Genomic DNA, 23,310 nt, shown 5'->3' with positions numbered 1-23,310 from the left:
CTCTCAGCTGCTGTTCCAAGTACCTGTTGCCACGCCTTTTCGTCACCATCCAAGACTCTCGCTCTCTGGAACCGTAAGCCCACTTAAACTTTGGTCGTCTTGGTCTTGTCACAGAAATAAAAAAGTAATACACATATAGAAGTGTATCTGAATTCACCATTTAATTTATGTAAACATGAAGTTTCTACATAGACAATTATATCATCTAGGAACAGAAATAGTGCCCAGTCCGCGTTAAATTATTCCCTTCTCCTGTGCTGCACTAACTGGGATTTCCAGCGCGGTGTCAAAAAGCTGTGGGTTTAATTATTTTTCTTGATCTTGTGGGAAAGCTTCAAGTATCTTACCATTAAGTTTGATATTAGATGCACATTTATCAGAGATGTTTTTTACAAATTAAGGATGTCCCCTCTGTTTCTAGTTTGCCAGGAGTCTTCATTTTTTAATTTTAAAAGGTTTTAAGTGTGTGTCTGTGAAAGATTTTAAAGGTGTGTGTGTGTGTGTGTGTGTGTGTGTGTGTGTGTAGACAACTTCTGGAAGTCAGTCTTCTTCTTCCATCATTTGATCTGGGGATCAAATCTAGGTCATGGAGCTTGGCACCAGGCCACCACACCTGCTGAGCCATCTCACAGGCACATGCCAAGAGTTTTTCATCATGAGTGAACACTGGATTTTGCTAACTGCTTTGTTAGTACCACTGTAGTTTGGGTCTTGAAAGCCCCTAAATGTCCACGTATCAGTGTGGCTCTCAGGACGGTGCTATGGGAAAGTGGTAGGACCTTTGGTGGGTGAGGCCTAGCAGAAAGAAGTCAGGTCCTTCCCTAAAGGGGATGTTGGAAGCCTAGCCCTTCCTCTTCCCTCAGTTTATGCTTCACCACTGCCATGAGATAAGCTCCTCATTCCACAGTGTGCACCCCCGTGTACTGCCTCACCACAGGCTGGAGAGCAATGGAATTGACCATGGACTGAAAGCTCTAAAACTCTAGGCTGAAATTACCCCATTTTACAAAAAGATTTATTTTATGTATATGTATACATGTACAGATGTGGTTGCTGTTTTCAAACACACCAGAAGAGGGCATCAGATCCCATTACAGATAGTTGTGAGCCACAATGTGGTTGCTGGGAATTGAACTCAGGATCTTTGGAAGAGCAGTCAGTGCTCTTAAGCACTGAGCCATCTCTCCAGCCCCTTACCTGTTTTTGCTTTGTTGTTTTGTTTTGTTTTGTTTATTTTTTGGTTTTTCGAGACAGGGTTTCTCTGTATAGCCCTGGCTGGCCTGGAATTCACTTTGTAGACCAGGCTGGCCTCGAACTCAGAAATCCGCATGCCTCTGCCTCCCAAGTGCTGGGATCAAAGGCGTGTGCCACCACGCCCGGCTGTTTTGTTTTTTTAATGTTGAAGCACTCTTGCAAACCCGAGAAAGGTTTCCTTTGATATGTGTATAATTCTTTTTGTAAAGCTGTATTTGAATTGCTACATTTTACTGATGTTTTTGTCTATGATTTTAAGTTTTATTAATATCTTTGTGCTTAGTATCAATAAAATGGTAGTCATAGAATAAGGACGTTTTCTTATGCTTCTATATTCTGGAATAGATAATGAAGAAATTGCCTATTTCTTCCTTTAGTGTTTGATGAGTTTGCTAGTGAATCCATCTGGTCCTGGTGTTTCTCTTTTGGAAGGAAATTGATTATTGCTTTGAAATATCTAGCAGATATAGGACTTTCCAGATGGTCTATTTCTTCTGGTGAGAACGTTGGCAAGTTGTGTCTATGGTGGCATTGGCTTGTTCCATGGAGGCTCTCAGGTTGGTGGGCATAAAGTTGTCTGTAATATCCATAATCGCTTACTATCTTCTCACTCTCTGAAGAATGTGCAACGTAGACTCCAGGTAGATATTTTATCTTTTAATTTTGTTTTCTCTCCTTCCCTCCCTCAGCCAGATTCTTGTCAATTTAAGATATAGATATAATAGATAGATAGAGTTGGGGTAAAACACATATAATATAGAATTTACTATCTTAGTAATTTTTATTTATTTATTTATGTGTTGCATAGTGGTGTTGGGAAATGAACCCAGGACCTCTGAGAAGCCAGGCAAATGTTCTACCACTACTAGTCTGTGTTCCTGTAGTTCCAGTCTTTTTTTTTTTAATAACCAACTTGTATTTTTGACACTGTACTCTGAATGTGACTTGGTTTGGAACCTTAGACATTTGTACCACACCCTTCTTAGCCTCCTTTATTTTGTATTTCATGGGTATGAATGTTTTGCCTACACGTCTGTGCTGTGCATGTGCAGTGCCTACGGGGGCCACAAGAGGGCAGTAGATCCTGTGGAATTAGAGTTACAGATAGCCGTGAACCATCATGGGTGCTAGGACTAGAACCCAGGACCTTTGGAACAGCAGATGATGGTTTTGTTTTGTTTTCTTTTTCAATTTTTTTATTAGGTATTTTCTTCATTTACATTTCAAATGCTATCCCAAAAGTCCCCTATACCCCCCCACCCTATTCCCCTACCCACCCACTCCCACTTCTTGGCCCTGGTGTTCCCCTGTACTGGGGCATATAAAGTTTGCAAGACCAAGGGGCCTCTCTTCCCAATGATGGCCGACTAGGCCATCTTCTGCTACATATGCTTTTTTTTTTCAATTTTTATTAGATATTTTCTTCATTTACATTTCAAATGCTATACGGAAAGTCCCCTATACCCTGCCCGGCAGCTGGTGTTTTTAACTGCTGAGCCATCTATCCAACCTCCACCACCTCCCACACACACTTCTTAAAGGTTTTCATTCAATATATATTTTGATGTTTTTCTCTCCAGTTACCCCCACAAGGTCTCCCACTTTCCTACCCACTCAACTTTATGCCCACAAACACACCAAAAACTCTACCAAAAGAGGAAAAAACAAAACAAACAAGCAAAAAGACCAATAAGACAAAAAGTATCCAAACAAAGCAAAATGAAACAATGTCCTTTTTTTTTAACGCATTACCTTTGTTTACATGGAGGTGGGCACATGTGCCACGTCACACACATAGAGGCCACATCACACACGTGGAGGCCACGTCACACGTGTAGAGGGCAGAGGATGACTTGGTTTTCTCTTCTTCCACCACGTGGGTCTCTGGAACCAAACTCGGTCAGGCTTGGCAGCAAGTACCTTTACCCACCGAGCCATCTCAATGCCCCCCCCTCCCCCAGTTCTGATAGTATTTTGGAGGGAAAGGGGAAGTTGAGACATGAGACAAGGAATGTAACTCAGGCTAGCTTAGAACTCACTAGCTAGCCCAGGTTGGCCTCCGACTCCCATGGGCTAAAATTACAAAATTGAGTCACCATACCCAAGTCTTAACCTTTTTTAAGTTGCATAGTTTCTAAGTTCACAATATTCCACAGCCATCAGAGCCATTCGCCTCTGTGTCTCTTTTCATCTTGTAAACCTGAGACTCTAAGCCCACTAGGCAGTAGTTTCTTACCCTACCCTCCCCTCCCTTTCACCTCTGAAAACAAGGATTATACTTCCTGTCTCTGATTCTGACTAACTTCTTTTAAATTGCTTTTAATTTTTTTTCACGTGCATTGGTGTTCTGCCTGCATGTTTGAGGGTGTTGGGTGCCCTAGAATTGGAGTTACAGGCAGTTGTGAGCTGCCATGTGGGTTCTGGGAATTGAACCCAGGTTCTCTGGAAGCGTTAAGGGCCCTTAACCTCTGAACCATCTCTCCAGTGCCCTTCTTTATTTATTTTATCTTCTTTTATAGTGTCGGGCTTGCATGGATGTTTACCACATGGTCGCAGTACCTGTGAAGGTCAGAAGGTGTCAGATTCCTTGGGACTCGAGTTACAGATACTGTGGGCAGCCATGTGGGTGCTCGGAATTAAACCTGGGTTCTCTGCAAGAGCAACCAATGCTCTTAACCACTGAGTCATCTCTTTTGCCCCCAGACTGACTTCTTCATCTCAGTAGACTCAGACGGTGTCTTTTACTATTGTGACTGACTTATTACATTTAACATAATGACCTAAACACACTGCTCCAGCTGGGTTCCCACAGGAGTTTCTGCCGTGGTTGTTGTTGTTGTTGTTGTTTTGTTTTGTTTTGTTTTGTTTTTTGCCCTCCCCGTCTCTCTGTCTGCGGCAGAGAGGCTGCGGCTTGCCTGGTGACCTCCCTCCTCTTTCAGAGCTAAGGCGGGTCACTGCTTTTGCAGGGTACTTGGTTTTTACTCATTAGGACAGCCTGCCCAATTCCAGGCTCCACACTTGCCTGCCCAGGAACTGGACGTCTTGGTTTCCTTGGGGAATGTATTCATTGAGGTCTCCCGTCCATTTTTCTGTTGTCTGCCTTCTCCCCGTTGATTTGAAGCCTCGTATTTCATCAGTTTTAGATGCTGCGATGACCTGCCCCTGCTCTGTGATGTGCCTCCTTATTGTCTTTACAGACGTCCTGGATGAACCAGTAATTGAATGTTAAATGTGGTAAGATATGCTAAGATACGTTTCGTCCTTTTTTGAAGGTATTCTTTGCATCATGATTAAGGAATGTTTCCAAACCAGGCATAGTAACATATTCTTTCAATTCCAGAATTTGGGAGGCAGAGCCGGGTGAATCTCTGTGAGTTGAAGGTTAGCCTGGTCTTCAGAGTGAGTTCTAGGAAGCCAGACTTACATTATAAGACCTGTCTTAAGACACTGTCCTAAAAGGAAAAAAGTCCCTGGCCTTGGGAAGTAACTCCATGCTAGGCCAGCAAAGCTGATGTCCTGATTTTGGGTCTCTGGAACCCACAGGGGAAGACAACTGACTCCCATACGTTGCTCTCTGACCTCCATTTGTGTGCCATAGCATGTATGCACATACACACACAATATACTTGTTTCTGTTTGTTTGTTTTTAGTTTTTATTGGTTATTTTATTTATTTACATTTCAAATGTTTTCCCCCTTCCCAGTTTTCCCTCCACAAGCCGCCTATCCCCTCCTCCCCTCCCCCTGCCTCTATGAGGGTGCTCCCCCACCCTTCCACCCACTCCTGTCTCAGCAGCCTAGCGGTTCTCTCTCCTGGATCATCAAGGGGCTCTTCTCCCAGTGATGCCAGATAAGGCAATCCTCTGCTACATATCCAGCTGGAGCCATGGGTCCCCCCCATGTGTACTCCTTGGTTGGTGGTTTAGTCCCTGGGAGCTCTGGGGAGTCTGGTTGGTTGATATTGTTGTTTTCCTTTGAGGTTGCAAACCCCTTCAGCTCCTACAGTCCTTGCTCTAACTTCCCCATTGGGGTCCCCACACTCAATCTAATGTTTGACTGTTTATATCTGCATCTATATTGGTCAGGATCTGGCAGAACCTCTCAGGAGACAGCTGTATCAGGTTCCTGCCAGCAAGCACTTCTTGGCATCCGTAATAGTGTCTCTGGGTTTGGTGTCTACATGTGGGATGGATCCCCAGGTGGGGCAGTCTCTGGATGACCTTTCCTTCAGTCTCTGCTCCACTCTTTGTCCCTGTATTTCCTTTAGACAAGAGCAATTCTAGGTTAAAATTTTGGGGATGGGTGGGTGGCTCCATCCCTCAACTAGAGGGCCATACCTAACCTCTGGATATGGTCTCAACAAGTTCTCCCTTCCCTTTGTGGGGTATTTCAGCTAATGCCATCCTGTGGGGTCCTGGGAGGCTCTTGCTTTCCTGGCATCTGGAACTTTCTGGTTGCAACCTCCTGTTCCCCATGCCCCATTGCTACACACCTCTGTTCACTTTTCTGACCCTCTCTCTATACATCTCCTCCATCCCCTCCCATACCTGATTCTTCCCCTCTTTTTCCCCTCCCCCTCTTCTCATCCTCCCAAGTCCCTCCCACCCTCTACTTCCCTTGATGATTTTGTTCCCCCTTCTAAGTAGGACTGAAACATTCATTCCTTGGTCTTCCTTCCTCTTGAGCTTCATGTGGTCCATGAGTTGTATCGTGGGTATTCCACGCTCTTTGCCTAATATCCACTTATCAGTGAGTACATACAATGTGTGTTCTTTTGTGACTGAGTTACCTCACTCAGCATGATATTTTCTAGATTCATCCATTTGCCTGCAAATTCCATGAAGTCATTGTTTTTAATGGCTGAGTAACACTCCACTGTGTAAATGTACCACATTTTCTGTATCCATTTCTCAGTTGAGGGACATCTGGGTTCTTTTCAGCTTCTGGCTATTATAAATAAGGCTGCTATGAACATAGCAGAGCATGTGTCCTTATTACAAGTTGGATCATCTTCTTGGATATATGCCCAGGAATGGTATAGCTGGGTCCTCAGGTAGTAATATGTCCAATTTTCTGAGGAACTGCCAAACTGATTTCCAGTGTGGTTATACCAGCTCGCAATCCCACCAGCAATGAAGGAGTGTTCCTCTTTCTCCACATCCTCGCCAGCATCTGCTGTCACATGAGTTTTTGATCTTAGCCATTCTGACTGGTGTGAGGTGGAATTTGCATTTCCCTGATGACTAAGGATGTTGAACCTTTCTTTGGGTGGTTATTAAAGAATAGTGATTGTTACTCTCTGTTATTTTTGTTGTTAGAGGTGGAATTATGTTTGTGTGGTTTTCTTCTTTTGGGTTTGTCGAAAGAAGATTATTTTCTAGCTTTTTCTAGGGTGCAGTTTCCCTCCCTGTGTTGGAGTTTTCCATCTATTATCCTTTATAGGGCTGAATTTGTGGAAAGATATTGTGTAAATTTGGTTTTGTCATGGAATATCTTGTTTTCTCCGTCTATGGTAATTGAGAGTTTTGCTGGGTATAGTAGCCTAGACTGGCATTTGTGTTCTCTTAGGGTCTGTATGACATCTGTCCAGGATCTTCTAGCTTTCATAGTGTCTGTGAGAAGTCTGGTGTAATTCTGATAGGTCTGCCTTTATACGTTAGTTGACCTTTTCCCCTTACTGCTTTTAATATTCTTTGTGCATTTGGTGTTTTGACTATTATGTGACAGGAGGAATTTCTTTTCTGGTCTAGTCTGTTTGGAGTTCTGTAGGCTTCTTGTATGTTTATGGGCATCTCTTTCTTTATGTTAGGGAATTTTTTCCTATAATTTTGTTGAAGATATTTACTGGCCCTTTAAGTTGGGAATCTTCACTCTCTTCTATACCTATTATCCTTAGGTTTGGTCTTTTCATTGTGTCCTGGATTTCCTGGCTGTTTTGGGTTAGGAGCTTTTTGCATTTTGAATTTTTTTGACTGTTGTGTCAATGTTTTCTTTGGTTTCTTCTGTCCCTGAGATTCTCTCTTCTATCTCTTCTATTCTGTTAGTGATGCTTGCACCTGTGACTCCTGATCTCTTTCCTAGGTTTTCTATTTCCAGAGTTGTCTCCCTTTGTGATGTCTTCATTATTTCTATTTCCATTTTTAGATCCTGGATGTTTTTATTTAATTTCTTCACCTGTTTGGTTGTGTTTTCCTGTAATTCTTTAAGGAATTTTTATGTTTCATCTTTAAGGGCTTCTAGCTATTTACCTGTGTTCTCCCTGTATTTCTTTAAGGGAGTTATTTATGTCCTCCTTAAAATCCTGTATCACCATCATGAGATGTGTGAAAGACTCCATTTCAAAAATGAGGTTGAGAGTGATCAAAGAAGACACTCCAAGTTCATCTCTGCCCACCCCACCCTCACTGACACACATGTTTTTACTCTCCCCACCCCCAGCCAACAACAACAAGGAAAATTGTCTTCCTGGACCAAAGAGATTAAACAATCACATTTTAAACAAACAAACAAACAAACAAACAAACAATATGCGGCTATTACTGCTCTGTTCAGGGCTGATTCAAGACGTGAGGGATGCAGCCACTAAAACCGTTGTCAGGCAGGGGTGGGACTGGGGAACTCACAACAACAAAGGCTGATACTCAGCTGCTGTCTCTACTGCTTGCTTTCTTTGCTTAAGCGTTTCCCTGGCTGATGCCAGTGTTGTGGTTCCACAAAGGTCTGCTCTACCAGTGTACTTGGCACGTTTGTAGAAGAAGAGTCTCCTGCCTCTGCCTCTTCAGCACATCCTTCTGGCGTTTGTTAGCACAACCAGCTGGGAATAGACCTTTGGGGAACCTCTTGCACCGTTCTCAAGATGTATCATATGGTGTATTTTGACTTAATAAAAGCAATCAAATAATCAAACCAAAACCTCCAAACAACCACCACAGTTACCACCAAGAAAAATCCTACAAAACTCAACAATAACCGCAATAAAAAAAAGCACAGCTTTTAGGAGACCCTCAGAAAAGAAAAATATTTCTTTGCTAATTAAAAAAACAAGTATGCCCGGGAGAGGTCCTTCCGGTTTCTGTCTGCGCCCCGGACCTGACCCTGTGCCGTACAGCTCTCCATACCCAAATCCCGCTGGGAGAGAGCTGGTCTCCCAGGAGTGCTGACACACCTGAGCACAGGTAAGAGCACCACTTCTGTTCAAATACCTGGCCCAAAAGGGACCTGCCTGGAGCCCTCAGGACACAGGAACGGTTTGCTAGCCTGGCCGACAGAGCTGTGGGTCTGCCTGTCTTTGTCCCTCCCGCACCCTGCTGTTTGTTGTTACTTTATATGGACGCTGAAGACTGTCCTGCTCGGTGGCAGCCACTCAGCTATTTTCCTCCTGAAGCCGAAGCCAGCCGGCTTCCCAGACTCTTCCTCCCCATTCTTCTCACATTCCCTCACTTTGCAGCCAGGCTGGTTGTGAGCGGTCTCATCCTCTGTCTCGGCCTGCCACGTGCCTGCCGCCCGCCCGCCTGGGTGGGCTTGCTGCTTCATCTCACCTGCCTGGGAACTGTCTCAGGACCGAGACTCTCGGGAGACTGGAACAGGAAGATGTATATTTTGAATTTAACCTGGGCTACATAACAAGTACCTATCTCAAGGCTAGCAAATGAGGTGCTTTGAGAAAAGGTGGGTTTAAAATTTTATGTTATTTAGCATAGTATGAAAGTAACTGTTTCCTTGTGTGAAATCTTCAGACCATTCAATGCTACATTGTAAATGAAAATTCTCCTTGCCCCAGTACAGACAGCATTTCAACAGTTTCATAATATGTTATTGTATAGATATGTCATAATATTAAACCAGCCCTGTTTCTTCCTTTCTTCGTTTCTATTATAAAAAATGCAATATTGAAACTTCTTCCATATTAACATTTTCTCTTATTCTTCTAAAATGATATTTTAATAACCTTATGACTATCATGATAATGTGTCTATTTTTTTTAGTTCAGAAATCATAAAAACCTTTAAATCTGAGGCCATTGGGACTAGTAGAAGGCTGATTAATTTTTAAAATATGGTAAAATGAACACTCATTAGAGAAGAATTTTAGGTTGCACCATTTGCTACCTAAACTGATCTGGAGAATAGAGAGAGGAACAAAATGTCTGTGTGCTTTCTGTAAACATGTGTGTGTGTGTGTGTGTGTGTGTGTGTGTGTATGTGTATGTATGTATGTGTGTGTATGTATGTGTGTGTATGTGTGTGGTGTGTGTGTATGTGTGTGTATGTGTGTATATGTGTGGGTATGTGTGTGTGTATAAGTGTGTATGTGTGTATATGTTTGTGTATGTGTGTGTATGTGTGTATGTGTGTGTATATGTTTGTGTATGTGTGTATATGTGTGTGTATGTGTGTGTATGTGTGTGTGTATATGTGTGTATATGTGTGTGTATGTGTGTGTATGTGTGTGTATGTGTGTATATGTGTGTGTATGTGTGTGTATGTGTGTATATGTTTGTGTGTGTATGTGTGTGTATATATGTGTGTGTATGTGTGTATGTGTGTGTATATGTGTGTGTATGGGTGTGTTATAAGTTCAGGTACCCAGCGAGTCCCGAAGAGAGCTTCAGATCTTCCTGGGCTAGAGCTATAGGCAGTTGTGAGCCACCAGGCATGCATACTGGGAACCAAACTCAGGTCCCTGCCAAAGCAGTAAAAGCTCTTAACTGCTGCGCCATCTCTCCAGACCCCATGTCTGCATCACCCTGTTTGAAGCTTACAGAACACAGAATACAACATGCAATAATCATCTTGCATACATAAAAAACAACTCACCGTTTACAAGTCACCCCCACTCCCCACCCCATCATGGCTACTGCCTGTGGATCTGTGCTTCGGGCAGAGTTCCTGGGCCGGGCTGCGGCAGATGGTTTTGATGTGTCTCTCTGGGCACACCCGCCCCACAGGAAACATGCAGTTTGGAAGCAATGCCATGAAAACATTTTTTTCTCCTCTTCATTGGGCTTTTATACAATGTCGCAAATGTTTAAGGAAACCTGTTTAGTCACTAGCTGATCCATTCAGCCAACAGAACAGAGACTTCAGGGGACATACACAACAATACAATGTGTAGTTTAAAAATTATTCCAGGGAAGGCATTGCGCAAAGCTACAACAACTATGACAAGTGAACTAACAGATTCTGGGGTGGGGAGAGTTGCTACAGTACAATAGTTAGATGTCTACCTTACAACAACAACAACAACAGTAACAATAGCAAGTGAGATATGAAGAGAAATAAGAAAACTGGCCCATAAATAGGATGGTAATGAATAGAGGTAGTCTGGACATTGGCTTTACTTTAAAAGGGCTCAGGCTACTTTTTAAAATGTATTCTGTGTATGTCTAATGTTTCCCTGAAGCCCTGAACAATTTTATATTCCCATGTCTGCTGCCAATCAAGTCTCTGAACTAGAGCCTCATTCTAGAGTTTCCCCCTTTGCTGTGTCAACGATGTGATGCTGTTGTCTTTCGGCTTCTGTTGTCATTAGTGAGGTCAGAAGTGCGATTATCAGGGCTGAAGAGATGGCTCCCTCCATGGCTTTGCAGAGGACCTGGCTTCTGCTCCCAGCCCCCACATGGCAGCTTTCAACCATCATAATTCCAGTCCCAGGAGACTGACCTGGGTGAGCACCGTGCTGCACATGGCACACATATATCCATGCAGGCAAAGCGCGTATATACATAAAATAATAAGTTACGAAACATTTCTAAGAAATTCAACTAGCTTTTCCCCTCGTGTGTCTTTCTCCCCGAGTCACACCAATCTTCTTCTTTGTATCTCTGGGTTTTTTGTCGTTTAAAGACTATTTGCTTTGTGTGCTTTGCACCGGGCTCTGTGTTCATTCGTATTTTGGGGTCTGTGGATTTATGTTCTTTCATCAAATTGGGAAAACAATATCAACCATTATTGTCGCAATACATCCCTATTTCTCCAAGAGTTTCATGACATGTGGGTTACTCCAGGTGACACTGGCTGCAGTAACTCACATCTTTTCAGCCTTTCTGTCTCTTTGGAAGTCATCTACACCTCCTGGGGAACCCCAAAGCCCTTCCCTGAAGAGTACAATCTCTGTAAAACACTCCCACCCCCCCCCACACACACACACACTATTTTTTTTTACTTTGGGATTTATCTGTACCTTTGAGAAACATGAACAGTATGGAGATATGAATGCGGTGGGAGCTATAGATACATGCCTAGTACCTTTGAAGCTTGGGTCCAAAACACAGAGAGAGACAGACAGACAGACAGACAGACAGAGAGAGACAGAGAGACAGAGACAAAGACAGAGACAGACACAGAGGAGAGACAGAGACAGACAGAGAGAAAGACAGACAGACAGAGAGACAACAGGGTTAGGGGGTGTTACTTGTGGACAGATGAAGAAGGCAATGAGAAGCCTACCAATAATTTAACTTTACTGTGAATATTTTATTTCTTAAACTGGTGGCAAGATAACAGGCAAGATATTTTATAAGGCTTTGGTTTTAATTATCACATATTTTAAAAACACATAAGGCCCTGTTATTTTAGAGACATTAGAGTCTCTAAAAGCAAACAGAGAAGAACTGACGTAAGCTATTTGGGCTCAGGAACGCTTGGGGTGTAGGTGTGAACCCTGACACTAGCCCTGTTTTCCAGAGATGCTCTTGTGTTCCACAGGCACAGCTGAAGGGCCCCAGTGCTAGAACGAGCAGACACAGGTTGTTGGCTGCCCATACCCACAGGCCTGTGCTTGGTCCAGCACTTCTGACCTAGGCTGGCATGACCTGCTCATCACACTCAACCCTGCCCTTGTTTCCAGGATGTTATCAGTGTGCGGGAAAGGCTGGGTGATGGTTGGGAGCCTTTGGGCTGCGGTGAGATTTGTCTTGCTTTATTTTCTCCCTTTGGCAGAGCAATGCTTAGTATGCTCAGCTTTGCAACCCCTGTCCATCAGGATCTTTCCACTCCCCAAAGAAACCCCTCCTTGCCTCCAGGGCCTCGGAGCAGGGGAGCTTACAGACTCAACCTTTGGCAAAGCATTTCCAAATGACAACAGCAGCAGTAATAGTTATCTCTACTATGGAGCTCTTAATATACATTGATCCTTCCCATCCAATAGGGCAGTGATTCTCAACCTTCCTAACCCTTCAATACAGCTCCTCATGTGGTGGTGACCCCCAAACCATAAAATTACTTTCATTGCTACTTTATAACTGTAATTTTGCTACTGTCATGAACCATAATGTAAATATCTGATTGCCGGTGGTCTTAGGCGACTCCTATGAAAGGGTTGTTCAGTCTCCGAAGTGGATGTGACCCACCGGTTGTGAGCCTCTGTAATAGGGCGACATCATTATTTTATTGAACTGTTTTCAAGACAGGGTTTTACTCTGTTAGCCCACAGTGACCTCTAGCTCTTGACTTAGTTTGCCATGCTCTGGGATCCTAGGTGCGAGGCACCATGCAGAGCTTAGGAAATAACTTGTTAAAGTTCTCCTTTGACCTTCTGTATGTCGTCTCCAGCGAGGGACACGCGGCTGCTGTCCTCACAGAGGAGGAGACTGAAGTGCGGTTAGTTGGGCTGGAGGTCACACCACCAGGCAGTAACCCAGCTAAGCCTGCACCCCACATTCCTCTCTGTATATGAAAGAGGGATGAGTAACTGAAAGGTAGCCACGACACAGCAAGGAACAATGAATTACTGTAGCTTTAAACATCTGGGTTTGGGGGAGTTTGCCACGCATTCGTGTGCGCCTGAAACGTATGTTGGAAAATTAGATTGCAGATGAATATTTTGACATGAAAATCTTCAGTGTATTAAATGAAAAATAAAGGCTCCAAAACAGTATTGCCCTAGGATTCCTTTGCTCTTGAAGAAAGCACACGAGACCGTTGAGAGCATGCGCGGCTCTCGTGGGGGACCAGGTTCGGTTACCTAATAGAGGTAACTATTACTGCTGCTGTTGTCATTTGGAAATGCCTTGCCAAAGGTTGAGGCCAGAAGGTTGGAACCACTTGTGATTCCAGCTCCAGGGGATTTGATACCCTTTGGGTGGTGGATGCTATTAACTGGAGTCCACACGATGGCAGAGTATCAAACATGGCTCTCTCTAGAGAGAGAGGTGGGAATCTCTATAGACCACATCACCTCATGGGACATCAGTGCACCAGGACCAGAACCAGGACCAGAACCAGGACCTACTCCCACTACTCTGCAGGTCATCAGAATCCCTCCACTCCTGCCCACAGCAGATCAGAACCCACAGAGCCAGCGCTCACAATGCAGACAAAGCCATGCACGTGCTATGAAGTAAGGCCCTGCTGTAAAGATGAATGAATGTCACATTGTTCAAAAATTATGGATTTTAAGACAGCAGATTAATACAGCAAACAGAAGACCATTCTGGGTCTGGAGCCCTATGGGACCACCTTTCTTTCAAGCTTCTCTGAACCTTTTTGGAGGAGTCGGCTGCTCAAAGAGAGAGGCGGCCTAGCGGAGAAGAGCAACATCCTCATGGCCCCGGGAAACGGGAAAGATGAAAATGAAGAGAGGTAATTAAGCTAGCCAGGGTCAATAGATGGGGTCCTGTGCTGACCTCTGCCAGGCTAGGGCGCAGGCTTCTCTTGTGGGTCCAGTAAAGGTCACTGTGGAGGAATGTCAGTGGAGCTGAGAGAGTATTGGGAAAAGTACAGCCAGAGCCTCCCCCTCTCCATGTTCCCATGAAAACTCAACCACACCCCCCACCCAGGGGCTTCCCAAAGAGCTGCCGGGACTGTGCAGTCCAGGCCCAGGGAGCCAGACCTCTGCAGCTCTCACCCACCCTCATCCTACCCCAACCTCCAATGCTAAAAAGCAGAAGGATAAGGATAGAGGGGGAAACAGCAGCCCTGACTCCCTTCCTAGTCTCGCCTGATTCTAACACGTCAGGGAGGGAGCCTATAATTGCTTGTGATATTTGGTGTTCTAATTGGACTAGGCTAATCTGGATTTTTAATAACCGAAGGTGCCCAGAAAGCTGGTAAATCTCTCAGGAATATTGCTCAGGGGCAGAAGAGGAGATTTAAGAAAATATAGTTGAAGGCTGTGATTACAGACAGAGGGACAAGGGTTCTTGCTGGCATTTGCTGTGGGGCTTTTCTATAATCAGGGCCTGTGGATGGAAATACTCCTAAGAAGGTGTGTTCCGGTATCTATCGAACAGCAACTGGACGTGGAGATTTTGTACTGACAAAAAGCAGCTTTGATGAGAGTAGTCATGACATCCACCATGCAGCTGCTCCTGGAGTCCTGCTCACTGGGTCATACACACACAGGCAGCTCCTGTCTGTAGACCAGCCTGGCTCAATCTCCCCCAACCCCATACCCCCAGCACAAGGCCAGTCTCAGGACCAGTCTGGCTCAACCTGTTCCCACCTTCCATGCCCCCCTTCCCCATACCCGCAGGACAAAGCCAGTCTTGTGTACACCTCCCTATCGGAGCCCACTTCAGAATCAGGACTGCGGGCACATGGGAGAAGATGCCCTTATGCTTAGATCTGCCCACTGTCCTGGGAACCTGCTGGTGCAGTGTCATCCTGAGGTAACCACAGGGGCAGGATAGGAGAGAGAGAATGGATCCTGGGAATGGGACTGGGGGCGGGGGATGGAGAAACAGCAGAAGGAGAGTGGCCAGCAGTGGCTTGCCTTTGTATCGGTGGGGGGAAAAACTGCTCTCTGCTGAGAGGGGCTTCATTGCCTTAAGCTAGAAGTGAAGCGTGTGTGTGTGTGTGTGTGTGTGTGTGTGTGTGTGTGTGTCTGTGTGTGTGTCTGTGTGCTGTGAGTGTATGCATGTGTCTATTTGTTGTGTCTGTATCTGCAGATGTGTCTGTGTGTGCGTGCATGTGTGTGCATGCTTGTATGTATGTATGTTTATGTCTGACTATTTGTGTCTGTGTGTATCTCTCTGTCTGTCTCTCTATCTCTCTGTCTCTCTGTCTCTGTCTCTGTCTCTGTCTCTGTCTCTCTCTCTCTCTCTCTCTCTCTCTCTGTGCCTTTGTGCCTGTGAGTGTATATCTGTATGTGTCTATTTGCTATGTCTGTATTTGCAGGTGTGTCTGTGTGTACATGCATGTGTGTGTGCACATGCTTGTATGTATGTATGTATGTATGTATGTATGTGTCTATGTCTGACTATCTGTGTCTGTGTGAATGTTTCTGTCTCTCTGTCTCTGTGTGTGTGTCTGTGTGTGTGTGACACACTCATTCACTCTCCCTTTCAAAGTCAGCCTGGCTCCCTCCCTTGGATACTTAGTAGGAATGATTCAGCAAGAAAGCCAGCCTGCTGCCCACGAACCTGAGGCCCCCTCACCTCCTCCCAGGTGCACCCACACTGGCTGGCATAAGGACCTGGATCGCTCACCAAGAACTTAGAGGCTGTGCCTCTTACCACCAGCCTTGAGGAGGGGCTGGTCCTCCTAGACAGCTCAAAGCTTCCCCTGGCTCCTTCCAGTTGCCTGTTAAGAGGATTCCCAAGTTACCTGCTCACACTGGATCTCTTCACTATAACCTTTGTGGGTGCTGTGCTCATGACTCTCACCTACAAATTTAGTAAAGGGGGGGTGCTGGCCCAGCACTCATTCACCCAGCTGTGACAGATGTGCACGCCCACATGGTCTCAAGGGTCAGAGCTGGGACACTGTCTAAAGGACGACAGGAAGCAGGGATGAAGAGGAGCAAGCTGCAGCTGGAAACAACCTACGCTCATCTGGGAGAACATAGTACATTATATAAACGACGGTGCAGCTATATGGTGGGGCATGGTGCAGATATCCAATACACAGGACTCCAGTGCATGCCAAGAGGGGGGGCAGTCACAGAGGAGAGCAGCTTGCCAGAAAGCAGAGAGCTGAGGCTTGGGGGGGGGGGGTCAGGGCGTGCACGGGCTTGCTTATAGCCAGCCCTCAGGGAGGGAGAAGAAACTGACGGTCATAGTTGCCCCTAGTGAGGGGAGTAAGAGACGAGGGATTGGGGCGGGGGGGGGGGGGAACCTGTGCTCCTGGGACCTTTCCATGCACTGGACTGCATGCAGGCTCTGAAAGAGAGAAGCCATCGTATTGTTAAAAATCACATTCAGACCGGAGAGCTCAGACTCCTCACTTAGCCATACAAGGGCACTGCCTCGATGCTGAGTTCTGAGCTCTCCTGTGCTGGGATCCTACCCAGAGCTTCACACAGGTTAGACAAGTGTTCTGTCCTTGAGCTATCCTCAGTCCCCTCCCCCAACTCCCTCTACCCTCCTCCCCCACAGGTCTCGAACTCTCAGTCTTCCTGCTTTAGCCTCTTGAGTAGCTGTGGGATTTCAGGCTTGCATCACTAGGCCTGGCTTTTTACAGAGTTTGAACTAAGGTGTGCATATATGTGTAGAGATGTGTGTCTGTGGATGTGAGTGGGATTGTGCGTGTATGTATATGTGCGCATGCGTGTGTGTGTGTGTGTGTGTGTGTGTGTGTGTGTGTGTGTGTGTATCCCACCATCATGGATAAAACATGAAGGCATTATGGGCCTTAGAGTCAAAAGTCTGGTTCCCAGAGATGCCAGCCAGGAGCTGGGAGACAGAACAGTATACGCCTTCAGCTTCCAGGCTCCTCCTGTCAAACAGGCCCTAGGCACCAGAGGTGTGGGGCTGGCCTTACGGAACACGGAAACCCATCTGTGAGAATCAGCCACTACTAGGGTCATCCCTTTACACCCTACAGGGCTAAAGTCCACGATGTAGCAGGAAGGAGCCACCAGCAGGGACCCAAGTATTCTGGAAAAAAAAGAACAAAGGACCTGGTGGGGATGGAGTCTCTTCACCACGAGCTATCATAAGCAAGGAGAAGGCGTGTGGCAGGTCAGGACGTTGTGACTAAGAGCAGCATGGAAACCACCTGTTCAGCTCACCAAGGCAACCATAGTCGCCTGTCCCTGCTGTTGCCGGCACAGCACCCCCAGCCCTGGCAGTGACAGGAACTAGTGAGAGAGAGAGAGGGAGAGAGAGAGGAGAGAGAGAGAGGAGAGAGAGAAAGAGGGAGAGAGAGAGGAGGGAGAGAGAGAGGAGAGAGAAAGAGGGAGAGGGAGAGAGGGAGAGAGAGAGAGAGGAGAGAGAGAGAGAAGAGGAGAGGAGAAAGAGAGAGAGGCAGTAATGAGAGAGGTGTCCCTGCTGATACAGAGATGCCACTCAGGGCCTGGTAGGGACAAGACTGCAGGCTGCTTAGGCCAGGGTTCAGGCTATGAGACACTGGCCATGGTGACAATGGTGACATATCATTTAAATGCAGAGCGGAAATGGCCCAGGGTTCTATGTGAGTAATTCTTCCTCTGTAATGTTTTAATTATCAGGTTCTTGCTTTGTTAATTTACACCAAGGGGTCTGGGCGTAGAAACACAGGGCTTCTGTAAGCAGGAGGTGCCACCTCATCGGCAAAATGTGGCCCATCCGTAACCACTGTCCTGCTTTCCCAGGAGCAGACTTGGAGATTTCAGCTAGGTTTAAGAGTGAAGACCCATTCATCTCAACCACTGCTATGTCTAGGTTTGGTTATTTGATTAAATTCCAGCCAGTGGCAGCCACATGGGAATGACATGAACCAGAAAGGGGTGGCCCTACCAGAGGAGAGACAACCCTTGCCCCTCCTCCTTGAGAGCAGCCTTGAGGACAGTGTGTTGGAAGCTATGACAAAAGAATGCCATTCGCTGCATAAATATGTGCAGGCTGCCTTCTGATGCAAGGAGCTGGGAAGCTTGGACTGGGGACGGGACAGGCTGAGGTTAGCCCTAGGTCTAGAACACTGGCAGAGGCCCAAGAGAAGCACCTGATGGGCTACACGGACAAAGCTGGTGCCTCCTAGACACACAGCATGTCCTCCCAGGGCCAGCAGAGTGACTTTGCATGTCCCCCCTCTCTAGAGCTAGAGGTAGATGGGGTGGGGTGAGAAGGAGGGGTCTTCATAGCTAGTGATAGCTGGGCTAGCCTTTGCTCCTCACATCCCAAACTCAGGGAGTATGCTACATCCTGCCGAGGAGAGAATGCCAGGATCCAGAGCACAGAAGTCACTTGCTGAGGGTCAGTCACTAGAGAGTGCAGGAGCCCAGCCTTGAACCAAGGCATCTGTCGTTCTTGGGATCAGCAGGTGCGATGGGGATAGTCTGGCTTTCAGAGCATCCCTCTTCTCCTGAGGCTCACAGCCAAGCACTGAGGCTCTCAGGGTGGGAGTGAGGAGGCTGCGAAGAAGTGGATGTTGGGCAAGGGATGGAAAGAGTGTCAGACAACCTCTCAACCGTGTGGAAGACTGGTAGACAAATTGCCCAGCTCAGCCCACAACCCTGAACAGTATATTTGCACGCACGTACACACACACACACACACACACACACACACACACACACACACTGAGAGAGAGAGAGAGAGAGAGAGAGAGAGAGAGAGAGAGAGAGAGAGAGAGAGAGAGACTTTACTGCCATCTACTGGGAGTTTGTCATCATTGCAATCATTCAATCTAATGTTAAGTGTGAGGGGAACAAAAAAAAAAAATTGCCTCCTGGAGTCACAAGAGTGCAGTACCTGGACAGCTCTAGGCCCTAAAGACACCTTTTCTTGCCTGAGAGACTGGGAAAAAGTAACTGCTACTAGAGTGTCTGCTCCCTTCTTTCCTGTGTCCTTGGCTGAGAGTCCACGGCAGTCTGTCCTACACCCCACCCCCGCCACACACACACCCGTTTCTCTACCTGTAGAGACCACTCTCCCAACACCAGCAGGCACTGGCCCAGGTCCTTCACTGTGGGCTATTGGTGCACTCTTGCGGTTTTCTTAACCCTTTGGTTCCTCCTCTGTTGGGTATCTTAGTTGGCAGCTTAAGACGCAAGTGGAAACACAAAATTCCTGGCACATAGCCAGTGCCTTCCCTTGCCCCCAAGGGTGGACTGTTAACAGGGCTGTGAGATTACACAGCCAACATTTGGCCTGCTCCTGGAACTGTTAGACCTGAGTCACAGGGGTACACCCTAGGAGGTTCCCCTATGGGAGACCAGATACAATGTAATTCCCCTTCACAAGCAACCAGCAAACTCTGGATACTGTGTGAGCACAAAGTGAGGGTGTGGTGCAGGCTTTCTTGCGGGCTAAGTAAGCTCTGGTCTTCTCTTTCCCTTTTATCCCTGGCTGGAACCTGATGCTGACTGGGAGGGGCTGAGGGTCCTCGTGTCTCCAGGATGGCTGCATAGTTGGTGTCATGGAAACCAAGCATGGCCACTTTCATTTGTCAGCAAGGGAAAGAAAGCTTGCTGACAGCACTTGACCATGGTCCCTGGAAATTTCTATTAGGGCTCAGACAGGACCATCCAACCCTCTGAGATTCTGTTCATTTGTGACATGAGGCCATCATATTTACTTTGCACCATTGCCCATGGATTAAGATGCAAGAGGGAGCAAAATGATCTGCACACTGCATACAAACACTGAAAATAATGGTAAGCACAAAATGTGCACAGCTGCAGTACCAGATATTGGGCCCTGGGAGGCGCCAGCAGCTGGCTGAAAGATTCACTTCATGATCAGATCGCCTACCAAGCACCAAGGTGGGTGAACACACAGGTCCTTAGAGCCAAGCCCCTCCCCTGTCTCACTCCTCTATGGAGGCTGGAGGAGCTAGGACACACTTTCTGGAGGCTGCTTGGACAACAGAGTTCCTTCTGACCCAGCCATTTCATTTCTAGGAATTCAGCCAAATAAACAGTCATAAGCCTCATGGTGTTGTTTGTACTGGGACAGTCATCCCAACGTTACTAATAATAGTGAGACATTAGGAAAAATCTAAAGTTAGACACGCACTTCACATTCTGAGTGAAGGCCAGATGGTCAAGTGCTAGGACCCGTGTTCAGCAGAAGCCCAGGCGATATCGTTCCTGGTGTGGCCACGTATGCTTCACAGTTTAACGTTACAGTGCAGGGGTGCAGGAGTGCAGCCTTCCCCTCCTGAGCAGCGGCCGCGCAGGCCTAGTGCTGTGGGCCGTTCACATTTGTGTTATAGCATTGATGCTTACAGTGACTGCCACTGGTGTCACCTCACTTTCTGATCACTTTTCTTCACATTCTATATTCTATATAAATAGCCCCACATTGGGTTAAATGTGATTTGCCATCATTGGTGAGCTTAGGGATTTTCCAGCCCTTCTGAAATCATGAAGCTGACTTGACCTACATTCTGTTTTCTCTTTATGTTTACAAGATGTCAAGAATTATAAACGAGGTTCTGGAGCAATGGCTCAGTGGTTAAGAGCACTGGCTGCTCTTCCAGAAGACCTGGGTTTGATTCCCAGCAACCACATAGCAACACATCCATATGTTAACTCCAGCTCCAGTGGGATCTGATGCCCTCTTCTGGCCTCTACAGGAACTGCAAGCATGTAGCGCGCACGCACCCAAATACCCATACACATTAAATAAAAATAATTTTAAAAAATTAAACTTTAAATAAAGAATTATAAATGAAGTTTTAAAAAAACTTTATGACATAAATAGAATAAAATGATTAAAATTTGAATTGTTTCTGAAAGCTGTGTGGTGAAACAATTCTACATGGATGGAACGTTGATAACATTTAATGTCTACCCCTTCTGCTTTCTATTGGTAATTTTACATCATTGCCTCACAACACTTCTTTTGGAAGTGTCCAGCCAGCCTGTTCCTTCAATTTTCGTGTTCACTGTCAATAGCTTTCCTTCTTTAAGTGCTCATAGCTTTTAATTATTTCTGCATGTAAGAGGAACCCACGAGAGGCCAGATCCACACTGTGACAGTCTAACAATAGAAGATATAGATTCACACCTTCTGTGACTGATGAAATTGCAACAGACTGGAAGGAGACGTTTGTTGCAAGCTGATCCAGATTACCTACGTTTGAAAGTTATTTTTGATTCTTATTTTTATTTATGGGTGGTATGTGCATGTGTGTGTGTGAGGCTGTGCAGGGACAAGAGACACTGGATCTCCATGGAGTTGGAGGTACATGTGTTTGCGGATGCGAGGAACTGAACACTCCTCTGCAAACGCTGTAAGTACTCTTAACTGCGAATCCACCTCCCCAGCCCCTTGAACATTTTTAACAGTAAGCAAGAAGGCCATGCTCAACTTGTATGGTGGTTGTCAACAGGCATTGCATGTGAAGGCACGGGGCACAGTCACAGGGTCACAGGATTGTTGGCTTGCCAAGTCCAGGGAAATAAAATCTTTAGAATCTTTAGGGGACCAGGCCTAGCTAGAGAAAGTGGGTCACTGAGACATAGATCTTAGGGGGCTATACCTCTGCCTGATTCCAGCCTGATAGTGTCTGTCTGTCTGTCTCTCTCTCTCTCTCTCTTTTCTCCCCTTGCTCACTCTCTTAATCCCCCTTCCTCCCTCCTACCTGAGCATCATCATCAAGCACCTCACAGCCTTGCCACCATACCTGGAGTCTGTTCCGATCACCATGCCCTTCCCTCTAAGATGAACTGTACCATCAAACTGGGAGTCAAAATGAACCCTTCTTCCTTTAATTTGCTCCTTGTTAGGTATTCTGCCACAGTGATGAGAAAAGCAACTATACACCTATCTGCCACTCCAGAAAAGAATATGAGCACGATGAATAAGAATAAGGCACGCTTAACTATTCTAGATCATGAGGCAACAGAAAGGGTGGAGCAACAAGATGGAGAGAGTCCGGGTCTCACCTCCTCATAGAGTCAGCACCCATCCTAGACTGCCCCCATACCATAGAGTCAGCACATCATCCTAGACTGGCTTTATACCATAGAGTCAGCTCCAATCCTAGACCGGCTCCATTAAACCTCCCCCTTAATTTAATCACTGTTTTCCTGCTATTGGAACCCAATGATAATTACAGCAATAACCAGCTAGCACATTATGTAGCCCCTCTTCCATATATTCTGCACGGATTTAAACTATGCTTAATCTACGTGACAATCCCATGAAGCCAGGGTTGTTACAAAGATCTGTCTTTTGGATCTGGAAGCTGAGGTGCAGAGAGCTTAACCGATACATGGTTTAAACACGGCTCTCAGATTTTGTGTGCTGCAAGTTCACTCCTCCCATTCATGGGGTCAAGAGGTATCTAAGACTGAGGCGGCTTAATATACTTGTAGATTGATAGATTGGTGGGTTAATAGGAAAGTGGCCTTACGACAAAGGAGAGTTTTGCCTGACCCACCGCTCTGTCTCACCATGAGACACACTTCAGTGTACCCCAGTGCAGCCAGAAGCTACACCCAGACACCAGCATCATGCTCTTGAATTTTTCTGCCTCCACCATGAGCTAAACAAGCCTCTATTCTTTGCAAATCATTCAGGCACAGGTATGTTGTTATAGCAACAACAAAAAAAATGGGCTAAGACAACTGATTTTTGCTCCAGACTGTATAAGGAGCGATGCACAGAGCTAAACTTGAATGTCAACATTTAATCCTAGAATTTTCTTTGTTCCCTCTCCTCTCTTGCCTTCCTACTGTCCTCTGGTCCCAAATACACTTCTGCTCCCTAAGCTCTGGTCACCCATCCAACCTACTTCTCCTCTCCAAGAAGACACTTACTCTCTCCCACCCTGTTTCCCTGGGAAAGGCTGACCCACACTACAGTATATGAGGGAGGCCATCGTCAGCACAGCATATAACCTCTCCATAAGAAAAGACATGGTTTGTTTCTGCATCCTGTGACACTGGTGTGTGAGACGCACGGGGCCATGTGCCATTAAGCTTGAGCTTTGGAATCAAGTGACCTGGATTTCATGCCTGCTGCCAGTAAGCGACACAACCTTAGCAAGTCTCTGGGCTGCTCTGAGCTTCTGTGATCTCCTCTGTGAAGCTGCTGGAGGCTGGCTTGCTTTAGGCAGGGCTGTGGCAAGGGCTAAGTGCAATAAGGAGGGCTAGGCTCCAACCCCACTGGCCAGGCACGAAATAGAAAGCAGGAAATATACACCTATGCTTGGGTTCTGTTGACTCGTTGCTCTCTCAAGCCTGC

The sequence above is a fragment of the Mus musculus genome, chromosome 12 (genome assembly GCF_000001635.26).
Source record: "Mus musculus strain C57BL/6J chromosome 12, GRCm38.p6 C57BL/6J".
Taxonomy (NCBI): Eukaryota; Metazoa; Chordata; class Mammalia; order Rodentia; family Muridae; genus Mus; species Mus musculus.
Note: the sequence above shows the minus strand (reverse complement) of the source record.